Consider the following 15,186-nt stretch of genomic DNA (forward strand, 5'->3'; position numbering starts at 1 on the left):
GTGGCTGGGGTGGGTGTGAGAGTTCAGGGAAGAAACAGCCAACAGCAGTTCTGAGTTCCCAGAGAAGGGAGAATTGTTATGATCTTGGCAGACACTCTGTAAGGAGGAGGAGGAAAACAATAGCTCTTTTGCTTCAGTAAACATGTGTGAAGCACCAACCATGTTCAGGGCCTGGCTAGGCTCACAGATATAAAAATAAGCACAGCGAATTCTACCTCCAGCACTGCCTGCAATCACGTCAGCCTCTGCATGTGTCCACTGACCTATAGCACAAACCTAAACACTCACAGTGCATTATGCAGAACCAACACATAAGATATCCGTGATGAGGGGTCACCATTTAGCTCTCCTCTAGGACAATACCAAAACATGGGCGGCGAGAAAGGCAAAGGTTCAAAGTCTTATTTTCAGTTGTTTTATTGTTGTCATGTGTTAACAAATGAGCAGGATAAAATATACAATTTATAACGCAGATACCTGTACTTCTGTCTACTGTCATTCATCCATCTTCAAGGTAAAATGGTTACCTGTCTATACATCTGTCACTGGAAAAAAATGTTTATTGTGGATTTTAACATGTCAGCCAGGTGGCAAGTTAGGCCCAGACCACCCGAGTAGGGAGTACACACATTCTGAGTCAGAAGACCTGCATTCTAGTCATACGAGCTGTGTGACCTCAGGAAGTCACCGACATCTCAGAGCCTCACCTGTAAAGTGACATATCTCAGTGTGGGGAAGCAGGAATGAAAAGAAATAATGAGTGTGAAGGTATAAAGTAAAGCACTGAGAAGGCAGTCCCAATAGAAGTATCAGTTACAAGCAAAAAAGTAAGGACGTGGGAACCCACAGAACTGCGGGAGTTGGGAGGCTGAGCTGACGAGAGGAGCGGGGCTGTGCTGCTGCTGCGTCAGAGAGAAGGCTGAAAACTCAGCCAGGAGCCTGCTGCTGAGTATTTATGACCAGGAGGCGGGGGAATGAGGGACAAAAGGAAGAGATGAAAACAGGCCAGGCAATCTCAAGATTCCTCTCAGACCTATGGCTTGATTACCAGTTAGATAACCTACGGGCTGTAAGCATCCAAATTTCCCCAAAGACCAACATGCTTCTTGCTTTGCAGATTTATCTGTGCTTAATCTTTCCTTGCAAACAAAGCAAGGAAAAGCTATTTAGTTATATAGAAACTTTCACCTACACAAAGAAAAGTTAGTATTATTTCCTTCCACTTCCTTATCTAGCACAATTTCCCTTACATCCTATTGCCTCTCAAATCTTTCTTCTATGTTTCCTCTTTATGATAAGCTTCAATACAGGTTAGCTGCCTCTCTAGAAAGCTTTCATCTTCTCTTCAATTTCTCATATTCTTTTCCTCTACTAGATTTTATTTTTGCATTTTCAAATTTCACCAATTCTCCATTCATTTATATGAACATTGCTGTCTATTTAAAATGTTACAGGCATTTTAGCCTTATATAAGCTCTAGGCATTTAAATGGATAGTATTATCCATTTAATTAGTATTATATTTGAGTTTCCTACTGTTGTCTCAGTATAGCCCAAATGCGGAACAGGTGCTACTAAGCTACTTTTAATTTAACAAGTAATTAAAACATTATGAAAAAAAAAACACTTCTAACCATCAGAAGTCATTCCTGTTTTATTTTGAACACGAATTCTCAGTGGTGGTAATACTGAACCAAGGGAGTAAAAGTTGGTTCTTGTGGTGGAAAAAAACCACACTTAGATATTACAGTGGTTTGTGACTTTCCAAACCACAGCCCCCTTTGCTACAGAAATACAGCTTACCTGTGGTGTTAAAATTTCATGGTGATAAGAAGCAATTAGGGGAAAACCTGTCTAAAAAGGCAACTTACTGGGGAAATACAAAAATAAAAAGGTTGAAAAAATGATTTAGAACTAACCTATACTTATACAGCACATTAGTTTATACCAGTGTTAAATGCAACCTTTCATTTGTTCTGCACAAATACCAGGTGAACTGGGCACTGTTAGCCTCTTTCAGACAAGCAAATTGATGACCAGAGAGCTTACTTCCTAACTGTGTGACTTGAATGTCAAATCCCCCGGCCCATCTATTGTAGTACAGTGTACACGTTCCTTCAAAGCCGGGTTTCTCAACCTGAGCACTACTGACATTTGGGGCAGGAAAATTCTCTGTTGTGGGGGCTGTCCTCTGCATCGTGGGATGTTGAGTGGCATGCCTGGCCACTCCCCACTAGATGCCAGCAGTGCCTCTCCCCAGATGAGAAACCAAAACCTCACCTTGCCAATGTCCCCTGGGGAATGGGTGGGGGAAATCACTCCTGGCTGAGAATCACCAACTTAAAGCCCACCTCTACCGTTTTTAAATTCATATATAGTGTCATGATAGCTAACAGTTACTAAGCATTTACTGTGTACCGGGTACTTCCTGTGTACTGACTCATTTAAACCTCTCAACAACCCTAGGGGTTCATACAGCATCTTGTCCACTTTACAAATAAGGTGGCACAGTCCAGAAGGTTTGCAGTCAGTGAACCGCAGAGCTGGATACCTAGGTCCAGGCGTTGCATTTATATCACAAAGATGTATTTGGGCTGTCGACCCAAATATAACCATTTGGTCCATACAAAACAGTCTACATCATGATTATGATCATCATGCTGACTTTGAATTTAAACCACATCTGAGCACTGAACTGCCAATCAATACTGTCTGTTTCGGAACAAAATGCCCTCAGCTACTCTCCTCAACTCTATGTTACCTCCCCTCTGTTACACCGTTTTACATGCCGATGTCAGTTTCTGGTAGGTGCTGCTTTTTAACCTATTGATTCATTTACTCTTAGTACACTCAAAATAAAATTCTAGTAAAAAGATGTCCAATGTAAGAATGTACATGTTAACAAATGAATTTTTTAATTATAACTATATGCCTAATATGACCCACTGCTGTAAAAGGTTACATACACCGTAGTCATAGTCACACACACAACCCCCCCCCCCCCCCCACACACACAGACTGGGAATGCGCATTATCTTAACAGGACTTACTATGGGAAGTCAGAAAGTGAACATTTCTAATATTTGTCTTTTTGCTTACCTATATTTTCAACCTTTTCTACAATAAGTTTACTTAAAAATTACACAAGCAGTGATTTTTTTAAAAAGATGAGTTGGTCAGTTAGGTGAAAAAAGATACAGTTTAAGAAGTAGGAGGAAGAAAGTGTCACACAAGGTCCTCAAGTTCAAGTTTCTTACACACTAACAGAAGAAAAATACCAGTGGGCCTCAAAACTCTAATTCCCTAATAAGACTGAATAATAACCTTTTCCAAACTTTCAAGGATAATTGAATTTAAAGAAAGAGAAAATGTTTTGATTTAACATTTTCCTTAAATGTTGGATATCTGCCTCTGCTTATAAGATTTAAAAAACAAACAACATATGAACAAATGAATGAGCATCAAATAAATGTTTGGAGCAAAATTTGGATACCTAAGTACTTTAAGGCACTCACACTGTTTTGCAAGCTAGGTAGTCATGCAATCATTTGTTCCTGTTTGGATGACAGAATGAACTACGAGCATTACGTGACTCCCATAGACCCTGACAGCTAAATAAGGTTGAACGAGACTGAGTTCCAGGGTGAGCCCTGAACCTGATTTTTCTTTACAATCCCTCTAAACTGGCATGTTGTGGGAGGCCATTACATCATCAATGGGTTTCATAATTAATGAATGAATACAATGAAAGTGTTAAGATCTTAAGAAGAATAAGGAAAGCAAATGGCATGAGAATTCAGAGGACAGATACCAGGCTGCGTGGGTGAGACAGACCGGCTAGTTATTCACCAAACAATTTTCTTTGTTCTCATGGGCACACAAAGTTAAACATTTGACAGCATGCGTTGCATTTAGGAGTAGGAATATGATTGATTTACATCCAAGGGAATGTGAGCAGAAGGCAGGAAACTGCTCCTAGATGGAACCCATAATCCCCACCAGCTGAGAGAGGAGCATTCTGAGGACCTGGAGGCAGGTTGAGTCACCAGTTGGAAGAAGCAGGAGTCCTTGAAGCACTGCCTGAGGGAGAGCTGTGGGACGGGGAACAGTGCATTGGAATGTTTATGAGAAAGAAAAAATGTACAATGTCACATTTTTAGGTAGCTGTTTGTTATGTCAGTTAGCTACCCTGACAAATACATTTGGTTCAGTCAGAAATCATCCAAGCTCTCAGAACCAATCACTACACTAGAAGCTTTTTCACAAAATCCCCAACAATGCTGCCATCAGTCTCTTTTGCCCCTGGAGACACTAGTAGCACCGTTATTAGGAAAGAGGTAGGTGTGCAAATATAACACCTAAAGTCATATTTGAACTAAGATATGTGGAATAAGAAAATTCCCTTGAACCAAATGTACAAGGCCTGTCTTCATTTCCACGTACCTTTAAATACTATAAGCAAAGGGCATGCTTGTTATCTCCATGGGCAGGAGATTAAAAATTAGCATCTGGAAATAATATGGCAAGAACAGAAACTTGTCTATGAAAACATATGGACAGTGGTTACCTATCAGACTCAGGGTGTTACTCTCAGATCCCACCCTGTCCTATCCCACGTCATCCCATCTCCAGTTAAGGGTTATTGAACGTCCACTATGTGTGAGTCACTGTACTGGTCACTGGGAATGTAAAGATGGAGGAGGCAGCTGCTATGCTCAGGAAACACCCTGCTCGGAAGACAAGTGTGTATACAATCAATTCTACAGTGTAAAATAGACAGTTCTAGTCTGTTCAGATAGGGCCCCATGGGAACACTGAAGAGCAAGCACAGACCTCCCCGTGGGGTGATTTCACACAGGCAGTGATGCTTCCATGTCCCAGGTCCACCCTTGAAGTGGTAGCTTCTTTAATTGTCCTCCAGCTGTACATAACTAAACATCTTCAAGTGGACACTAGCTAATTACCCAGCTATGAAAATAAAAAAAAAGGAGACCCCCTTATCACCAAGAATTTGAGCATTTACCTCCCATGTACATGCATCAGTAGTCAACATCTGCTAATGCTTTAGAAATATTAGAAAAATATAAAAATAATGCAATATTAAATTTAAAATAAAAATAAAATTACTAGCTCACTCCCCAGAGTGAACAAATGTTTTAGAGGACAGACGTTGAGACTACGCAAACCCTTTCATTTTCAAACCTTTGCTCAGTGGTTCCGGTGTCCACTGGTGAGTCCCTCCACAGTAATGATCACTGTGGGGGTTCCACCATGACAATTTTCCAGTTTTTCATTCTTTTCACATCTATTTGGAATTGTACTATAAAGAAGAGTTGTCATTTCTCCATACACAGTTCACCCTCATTATTCACAGATTACATATTTAAGGGTTTGTCTATTTGGTAAAAGTTATTTGTAACTCCAAAGTCAACACTTACGGCACTTTCTTGGCCATTCATGGACATGTAGAGTAGCTAAGAATGTGAGTCACCCAAAGCATACAGTCCCAGCTGAGGTCAAACAAGGTGACGCTCACTCCTGACTGGTGTGGCTCAGTTGGTTGGGCCTCATTCTGCAAAGCAAAAGGTGACAGGTTCAATTCCAGGTCAGGCCACTTGCCTGGGTTGCAGTTCAGTCCCTGGTCAGGGTGCATAGGAGAGGCAACCAATCAATGACTCTCTCTCACATCAATGTTTCTCTTCCTCTCTCTGTCTCCCTCCCTTCCCCTCTCCCTAAAAGTAAATAAATAAAATCTTTTAAAAAAAACCCAAGGTGACACTCTCTGCTGTCCTATTTCAGCTGCATACTGTTAAACAAGTGTCCTTTTCTCAATCTGTTTAGTGCCACATTTTCACATTTTTGGTTTTTTATTGGTCATTTCAGTGTTTGAAATGTACCCCAAGCACAGTGCTACAGTGTGGCCTGTATTCCTGAGCACAAGAAGGCTACGATGTGCCTTACGGAGAAAATAAGTGTGTTATACAAGCTCCACTCACACATGAGTTGTAATGCTGTAAGTTGTAACTTCAGTTAACAGACCAAGAAACTATACTAAATAAGCTGTCTTTAAACAGAAACACAAATAAAACCAGGTTATGTGTGGATCAACTGATAAAGCGGTTTTTACAGATTTGCAGAAAACTAAGCCTGTAATTTCTCTAGGAGCAGTGGGTCAGGATTAGCTAAGTCAGCGTTTACACACAATGACTTTGCAGAACATAAATACTGTGAATAACAAGAATCAGCTGTATCTCTTTTACCAATTAGTTATTTATATCACTATGAACTCATGGACATTTATATTATTTTATGGGTTACACTCTAATACTGTCATTATCTATTTTCTTGCCCAAAGCATTCTATCTTTGGCCATTGGGATGGTGACTTTACAGTGGGAATGCCTGGTGGCCACCATCTTAACCAAGTGATCAACAGCAGCATCGTCAATAATAATACCCATGTCTACGTCCTGAGTGTAGTGATTTCATGTACTGAGGACCGCTCTGTGGTGCTCTGGATACCCTCAGTCCAATCACAAGAACATCCCAGACAGGCCTGAATTGAGTAATGTCCATCAAAATACTCTATGGGGATGTCAAGGTCACAAAAGAAAAGGAACAACTGGAGAACTACTGCAGATTATAAGGGACCAGAGAGAAATAACCACTAAATGCAGGAATCCTGATTTGGATTTTAGGAACAACAACAGCAGCAAAAAAGTCATTGGTTGAACACTTTAAATTGAAGTTCAAATGGAGTCTTTACTTTAGTTCTTGGTGTTATATTAAGGTTAATTTTTGGTTATGATTATTATACTACAGTACATAAGATGCTAAATTGGAGTATGCTAGGACATGAACAAATAGGAACTCTCTGTACTATACTTGTAGTGTTTCTGAACCTCTAAAAATAATCACACTTTTGACCATTGGATGGTACTGCATACCCCTGGTTGTGGAAGAGCGGGGTGAACTGCATTTCTGAGACTATGAGTATAAGGAAGTGTTCAATTTTCCAGGAAGTTTCACTCTGGTGAAGTATTAATTTTCCAGATAGTTTTCCTAAATCCAAAAACCTTTGGGAACAGTGAAGAAAATAAATACCTTCTACTTTAAGATAGTATAGAAGATTTGGTTGTTCCTGGGCAGGAGTCTTCGCATCCAGCTGTTGAACTTGAGCAAGCCATAAACTCGGTCTTCTCATCCATCCATAAAATGAAGGTGCTAAAATGAACAATGATGGATTATGTCTCATATATATTATAGCATAAAATATTATTCTAAATTAACCTTATGATTCAGCATTTGAAATTGGGTACTGCAAGAAGACCCTTTAGGATTTTTTTTCTGCTTTCTTAGTCATAAGCAGTAGTGTTAACATTTCACAGGAAATCCAGGAATCAAATGACAACAGTTTGAAGAAATTCTGCAGCAGTGCCCCCTGAAGCTCATTTATAAAATACACTTTATTTGCTCACAAACAGTATAAATATATCCAAAGAATCAAGGGTGGTGCAGCCCTTTAAAATGTACAAGTCACTTACCCATCATGTGGAAAAGCAAATTATAGTTGTGCAGGTATATAATGGCTTCAGAAAACATTTTCCCACACGAATATTTTTAGATGAAGATAGGGCAGAACTTCTCATTACACTCTGGGAGGGTATATTTTAAAAGACATAAATCTCCAGCCAAAGAAAATGCATATTATAAACTGATACAATGCAACATTCAGGACAAACAATAAAATGTTTATATAAATTTAATCCACTCTGTTATTAGGGATATTATAATTTTGTTAGAAGTTGCTAAGTTGGCTGAGAAGTTTAACTCTGCCCATTTCATGATGAAAACCATTGGGGAAATATTATGAGAGTGTAACGAGAAAGAAAGCAATGGATTTATGAGTGCATAACGGTCACTCGGAAGGAGTGAGTGGAGGGAGAAGTTGAATGTGAATCCTTCGTGAGTTAATGAGATGACTTCTCTTCCCCGCTTTCTTACCAAACAAATTCACCAGTTCATTTAGAACAGTAAAGAAGGAGCGAAAAACAAGGAGAGTGTTAAGAATAGAGTTCAGTTTCCGGTATTTGAAATAGAGGGCAAATTTAAATTTATGTATTTTGAATCATTATTATTAATACATATTAAATTATTTTTCAAACATAATAACTCAGGTTTCTAAAAATTCATCCTCTAATCACTAAGAAATTAAATTTAAATAATTAAACCTAGTAGTAATGGAGCAGAAGAGCATAGTGTTAGTACTGTGAGCACCTATCTGCTTGAGTTTTCACCTTAACTTTTGTTGGCCAAGCAATTTCGTTCTCTGGGCTTTATTTACTCATTTTATAGTGACGAGAATATAAGCCATACTTCACAGTGTTGTGATAAAGATTAAATGAAATAATATACCTAAAATACTTGGTGTAGATCTAGTACATAATAAGCACTCTAAAACATGAGCTATTATTACAATGTAACTTCCCAACGGAGAAACATATACATCTGTGTAATTAATATATGGGTGAAGAAGACAGGAAAGAAATACAGCAAAATATTAACAGTGGTTATGCAGTGTGGTAGGATTATGGGTGATTATTTTTTTAATGTTTTCCTTCATTAGTGTTATTTTGCCAAACTTCCTACAATGAATAAGTATTTTATTGATAATCAGGAAACATCTCATTTAAAAAAACAAGAAATGTGAACAAGAACTGTAAATTCACAAATATATTCTTGTATGTTCTTTCTTTTCAATAACACATTATCAAGTCATTTATGACCCAGGAAAAAAGCCGTGTATGGACCACTCACTTTCGCTTGATTGAAGTTAGACTGGGTTTGCAAGGAATCTTCAAGGCAGGAAAGAAAACGGAGACAATCAAGGGGGGAGGGTGGAGAGCACAGAAGGGAGATCTCTCCAGGTACTGCAGAACTTGAAGAAACAGAGACAGAAGAGGAAGAACGAAGAGAGGGGACTCTGCCAAACTTCTCACAGGCCAGAGGGTCTGCTAACAGAGCATGAGAAGAAAGAAAAGACCAGGTGTTCAGTGTGGAACATTTTGTGCATGGACCATCCATAGGAATGTTTAAAAAAATCTATTGTATATCTAAAAAAGAAGATACAATTAGAGTTGACTGTGGCGAAGAAATCTCGCCATGCTGCTGAGTAACCATTCATAACGGCTCTTTTCCAGTCAAGCTAACAGGTTAATGATTATTTGCATTTCATTTCGAAATTTTGTGAAGAGACTTCTGACAGTGATAAGGATCCAAACAACCTACAGATTAGATAAGGTACTTTCTAGTCACACTTCTTTCTCCTCATTACATACCCAGTTTATTCTTTATGATTGCTATTCTAAGTGTTACCCATACAATTACAAAACTAACCACTCATGGAAGAAATTGCCAAAGACCTCACATAACCCTGAAGATAAACTGGGAGCAACTTCCACTGCCCTTCTCTCTTGGACTATGAACTTCCTTTAACAAAACATGATGCTACTGGCCCACCACTCATCACTGGGGTATATTTTCCATCAGGGCTAAGATATTTACGCTTACCCAACCACAAGAACTACTCCTCAGTCTTCCCCAGGGGCAAATTTGCCACAGCTGACCATGGTGAAAGGTATAGCCCGTGGCCACAGGAGAGAAGCAAGTTGCCAATATACCAAGGACTGAATCCATGACTTGGTTTCATTGACTCTATGAACTAGATGGCTGCCCATCCAGCAAGGAAAGGGTTAGGTAGGGTGAGACAGTTGCAAAGGATGATTTGGTTAGGCTATGAACAGAACCCAAACCATAATTTTATTCCACTGGCTAGTATTTTTATGAAGGGCTAGAGGCTATTTATTGGTAAATTACTAAGTGAATTATTAAGGATTCCCGTGTTATTAATAAACTAAACTTAGTGTACTGCCAGTTTACTAAAGATCAATCTACATTTTTCTAAAATGGCTCAGTGCCAGGCAGTGCTTACCAAGGTTCAAAAGCTCCCACTGGGCATGCCCCACGTAGAAACAGAATTCCTGCACATTTTTAGAAGGGACATTGAGGGAGGAGCCTCCCCCCTGTTGATTTAGGTTGGTCAGGTTTGTAATTACTGTTAAGTTTCCCTTGTAATTATCAATTGCCCTTAATTTAGCATCTTCATTACAAATTTAGTTTATTATGGGATGTTTGGTTAATACTAACAACTACTATTATTTTAGTGGGGGGTTTTTTGTTTTATTTTTGTTTTGTTTTGTTTTTTTAGTCCAGGCCTTATGCTGAGATCTTTCCAAACTCATTGATGGCTCTTAGCCCTCCTTTGGGGCAGGTAATGTTATTTCCTCATTTCACAGAGAGGCTAGATAACTTGCCTGAGATCACACAGCTGGAAACTAGAGTCAGGATTTGAACTCAAGGATTGTTATTCTGGGAGGTCATCAAACTTTTTCTACAAAAGGCCAGATGGTAAATATTTTAGGCTTTTTGGGATGCATGTTCTCTACTCAGCCGTGCTATTGTAGCCCCAAAGCAGCCGTGGATGGTACATAAAAAAATGGGCATGGCTGTTTTCCAATAAAACTTTATTTATAACAACAGGCATAGCATGCTGGCCCTTGCTTTAGAGCCCTCACTCCTGACCACTATGCCATTAACATTTGCCTTCATAGCTTCCAATAAAGCACATATACAGATTAGGAGACTAAAATATTGTAATAGCTATACTGACACACAAAGGCATTTCAATTCAAATAGTAATCATTCGTGCCTTTACTGATAATATGTAAAATATGTATTTGTACTGAAGTACACTCATTGGTGATGTTAAGGAAATTTTGCTTCCTTTTTTTAATTGCAACATGTGATCAAGATGAGCATAAGATAATTTGATTATTTAAGGTCATATTGCAATGCTCTAAGGTGTAAAAATCTATAGATAAGCTTATCATTTGATTTTAAAGTAAGCACACAATCCACATATTTTTGGCCCCATTGCTTAATTGGAACGCATGAACTAGGAAGGCCAATGAATCTTTTCAGCTCCCTAGTGTGGCTACAGCTCAAAAAATGTTTGAGAGTCACCATCCTAAAGTAGTAAGCTAGGGAAGCTTCTGAGCCCCAGTTATGTCTGGGAGGAGATTCCAAATGGCAGCAGGAAGGAGTAAGGGGATTTTATTACATTCAACAACAGTCTAGCACAGTGGCTCCTGTTATAGACCTAGTTGTGTCCTGCTAAAATTCATATGTTGAGGCCTGAACCCTCAACATGACTGTTTTTGGAGATAGGGCCTTTGAAGGTGTACTTAAGATTAAATGAGGTTACCCTGGCTGGTGTGGCTCAGTAGACTGAGTGCCGGCCTGCGAATTGAAAGGTCACTTGTTTGATTCCCTGTCAGGGCACATGCTTGGATTGCAGGCCAGGGTCCTGGCTGGGGACTTGTGAGAGGCAGCTGATCAATGTTTCCCTCCTACATCTGTGTTTTTCTCCCTCTCTTTCCCTCTCTGTAAAAAATATTTTAATTAAAAAAATTTTTTAATTTTTGTTTGAAAGGTTAAATGAGGTCAAAAGTGTGGGGCCCTAATCTGATGGCCTGGTGTTTACGTAGAGTCACCAGAGCTCTCTGTCCGCACTCACACAGAGAAAAGGCCAGGTGAGGACACAATGAGAAAGACAAGCCAGGAAGAGGACTCTCATCAGATATCAACCCTGCTGGCATCTTGACAAAAGACGTCCAGCCTCCAGAACTGAGGAAATGAATATCTGTTGTTTAAACCACCCGATCTGTGGTATTTTGTTATGGCAGCCAGAGCAGACCAATACAGTTTCCAACGTTTAAACATAAAAAATTATATAAACTTCCACAAGATACTAATTAATTGTATATTCACTCTCTATTGACTGAGATTACATATAAATACATATATACACACAAATATTTGGATATGATGACTTCGGTACTGCCTATATGTTACTAATATAATCACAAGGGTATATAACTACCTTTGGGGAAAACACTTGTGTGTATATTTGGGAGATACTATTTTATTCAGTCTGTAGATAATGCTTGGTACTGATACATTTTCACAGTCAACCCCCTTTGTAATAGTAACTCCATTGACCCCTTGGCATCCTTGGTCTTCTGGGAAGAAGTCATCTATTCCCAGCTCCTTTTAAGTCTGGCTAAATTGGCACCACTCTTGGCTCAGCCTATTTCTCACAGCTGCCCCTGACTGAGGCAGAGAACACACAGAATGAAATGTATTGGTTAATTTGATGAAACAATCTAATTGCAGGGATCCCAAGAGCCAGGACAGACTTTAGGCCAGAGAAGAGCCATGGCCTGCATGGCTTTGGAAGCAGACCTGCTGCTATATAACTTATCACATATTGCTTTTATTTGCCTGAGATTGGAAGTTCTTTGGAAAGAAGCACCATCTTCATCTTAAACTTGTTTCTATGTCCCTTGTGGCATTTATCATTGTCAGAGCTCATGTAATATTGTTAAACAGAAGAGGGATCTAGACAAGGGGATTTTCAAACCTGGCTCGTCATCAGTATTACCTGAGAAGGTGTTAAACTATCGGCACCCAATCCTACTCTGAGCATCTCTGGAAGGTGGGGATTTGAGAATCTGCCATTTTGCTATGTTCTCCCTGGCAATTCTGATGCAGCCATCTTGGCACCATTTCTCAGATTTGTATCTGACAATTTCATTAGACAAATATAACCAATGGTCTCAATTAATAGCTACCCCATATCATTGTCTTTTGTCCTCTAAATTTGTGATACCGTACCACTCAGAACTCTCCCAAGGGACTTGTTTTGGCTAACAGAATTTTAGCAAACTTGATGCAAGCAGAGACTTGAAAAAGTGTTGCTTGAATGCCTCCATTTCCTCTCTTCAGCCTCTGCCACTGCAATGACAATATCCCAGCAGAGACTGCTGGAAGGATATGAGAGGTGGGTGGAATAAAGCTGAGTCATCCCAGCCAAGGCTAGGCGAGAGCAGCCACTCATCACTGCAGATACATAAGATCATCAGAATCACCCAGTGAGCTGTAGACTTGGGAGAAATAACAAATGGCTATTATTTTACGTCACTAAGGACTGGGGTGGTATGTTCCACAACACAGCTCTGATACAACAACCTTGAGACAGAGCAACCAGGGGAACACAGCATCTAAACTAAAGACTGGATGTTGATGATGACAGTTTCACACAACGATTTATGTTTTATAGAACAGTACTGAAAAGAAAAGGGGATTTTCCAAGGTCAGATGTCTGGGAAATGCTAACTTAGCTGCTGCGTTCTTTGCTGCAGAATCTCAAAGCCTTTCATATGAGTCATATCAGTCTTCCAAAGGAAGAGCTTATAAGCATTGTTTCCCAACCTTATCTGACCACAGAACCTTCTCTAGCCCCCTACCCCACACTGAGCATCACACAAAATGAATATCCCATAGAGCACACTTTGGGCATTATTTAAGACAAATTGGTCTTCGTCCTGCTTCAGTGTTGTTCCAGAGGGCAGAACTGCACTTACAGTGTGACAGTTATATGGAGAGGGACTGGGACTAAATCAATTCAAGCCAGGGCTTGTCAACTACGAGAGTTTTTCAAAGATGAACTTGCCTACCTTGTGAAGCAGTGGCTCAAAACCCTAAGACTGAAAGCATACAAAGAGGATGAACACAAGGGTTAGAGAATTTTTATGAATAATAGTAACCTTCATTGAGATTCTTATTTAATAACATGATGAACTCAGATTACTTCTTTTAGTTGAAGGTACTGTGATGGTTAATTTTCTGGGTCAACTTGGCTAGGCTATGGTGCCCAGTTATTTGGTCAAATACTAGCCTAGGTGTTGCTAAGAGGGTATTTTGTAGATTGATTAACATTTACAATTAGTTGACTTTTAGCAGAGCACATGGTTCTCCATACTTTGGGTGGGTCTTATCCAATCAGCTGATGGCCTTAAGAGGAAAGATTGAAGTTTGCCATAGAAGAGGATTCTGGTTCATAGAAACTCTGCCTGAGTTTCCAGCCTGCTGGCCTACCCTGCAGATTTATAACTGCCATCCCCCGTAATCACATAAACCAATTCCTTAAATAATTCCCCCACACCTTGTTTCTCTCTTCCTCTGAAGAACCCTGAATGCCAAATACTAGTAGACATCAAACATCATTTATGTTTTATCATAACACTAGATTAAAAACATAATCTAAAACTTCTACTTCGACTACTTCCTAATACTTGCTTTGGGCAAATTGAAGTTAAGTTTCCCAGATTTCTCCTTCGGTTCCTCTGAGGACTCTTCTGGGCAGACAACTGAGCACTAGAGCTCATAACTGTGTTACAGTGACAGCCAGGAGATAAGATTTTTAATATTTCCTTTTTAAGAGGTGCAGATTTTATGAGCCACCTTTGGTAGCATAGTGATTCTGTGGCTGTATAATGTTCTCAAGAAACTGACAGTTCCTTATGAATCCCAGTCACCCAAGTTGGCAGGGCCCTAGCACCTATTTATGGTCTGAAACATTGGGGAAGAGGTCACATAAGGTGGTTCTCTCTCCTGGAACTGAGTCAGACAGATGATAATGCTCCAGGTCAGAGTTAACACAAGTCGGATGTACTGCATCATGTTCTCTGAATGACTTCTTGGGATCTTAATGAACTACCACAGGTCCTAGGTTAATATCCAATACTTCACCACATAAAAAAAAAAGAACTGGAGAATATCACTATAAAAAGGGGACGTTAGAAGAAATATGTAAGGAAAATATACCAAGTGAAGTCCACTGACTGTGAGAATATGATCTAGAACCACCCTGGCTAGGGAAGGCACCATGTTCATACATTCACCATGAGACTTCTCACACCATTGCAATGACTATCCATAACCCATTCCTAGAGGACAGATTGTTTTGTCAGCCATTCTCGTATTTCCTCTGGTTCAATGCTGGTACATAGCAAACACTTTTTAAAAATATTCACTGAATGAATGAGCTAGTAGAATCATAAAGAAGGTCTTTCAATCCAAAATGGCAGCAGAATAGGGGGAAGCTACACTCACCTCTTTTCAGGACCAAAGTGGAATTACAAATAAATTATAGTAAAATCATCCTGAACAACCAACTGAAAACTAACTGAAGAGAAGTCTTATAACTAAGGATTTATAGAAGAAAC

General features: G+C 39.5%; 1 long non-coding RNA gene across 5 annotated transcripts in view; it reads right to left on the reverse strand.

The window, feature by feature from the left end:
* Nucleotides 1-15,186, reverse strand: part of LOC123479184 (uncharacterized) — a 217,626-nt gene that overhangs the window by 23,232 nt on the left and 179,208 nt on the right. For all 5 annotated transcript variants that reach the window (XR_006654719.2, XR_008426839.1, XR_008426840.1 and 2 more), the window contains 2 exons: nt 7,103-7,222; nt 5,438-5,571 (listed from right to left, as the gene is read on the reverse strand). This is a non-coding gene — a long non-coding RNA (uncharacterized lncRNA). The remainder of the gene's footprint in view (nt 1-5,437; nt 5,572-7,102; nt 7,223-15,186) is intronic.

Source organism: Desmodus rotundus, chromosome 1 (assembly GCF_022682495.2).
Source record: "Desmodus rotundus isolate HL8 chromosome 1, HLdesRot8A.1, whole genome shotgun sequence".
Classification (NCBI taxonomy): domain Eukaryota; kingdom Metazoa; phylum Chordata; class Mammalia; order Chiroptera; family Phyllostomidae; genus Desmodus; species Desmodus rotundus.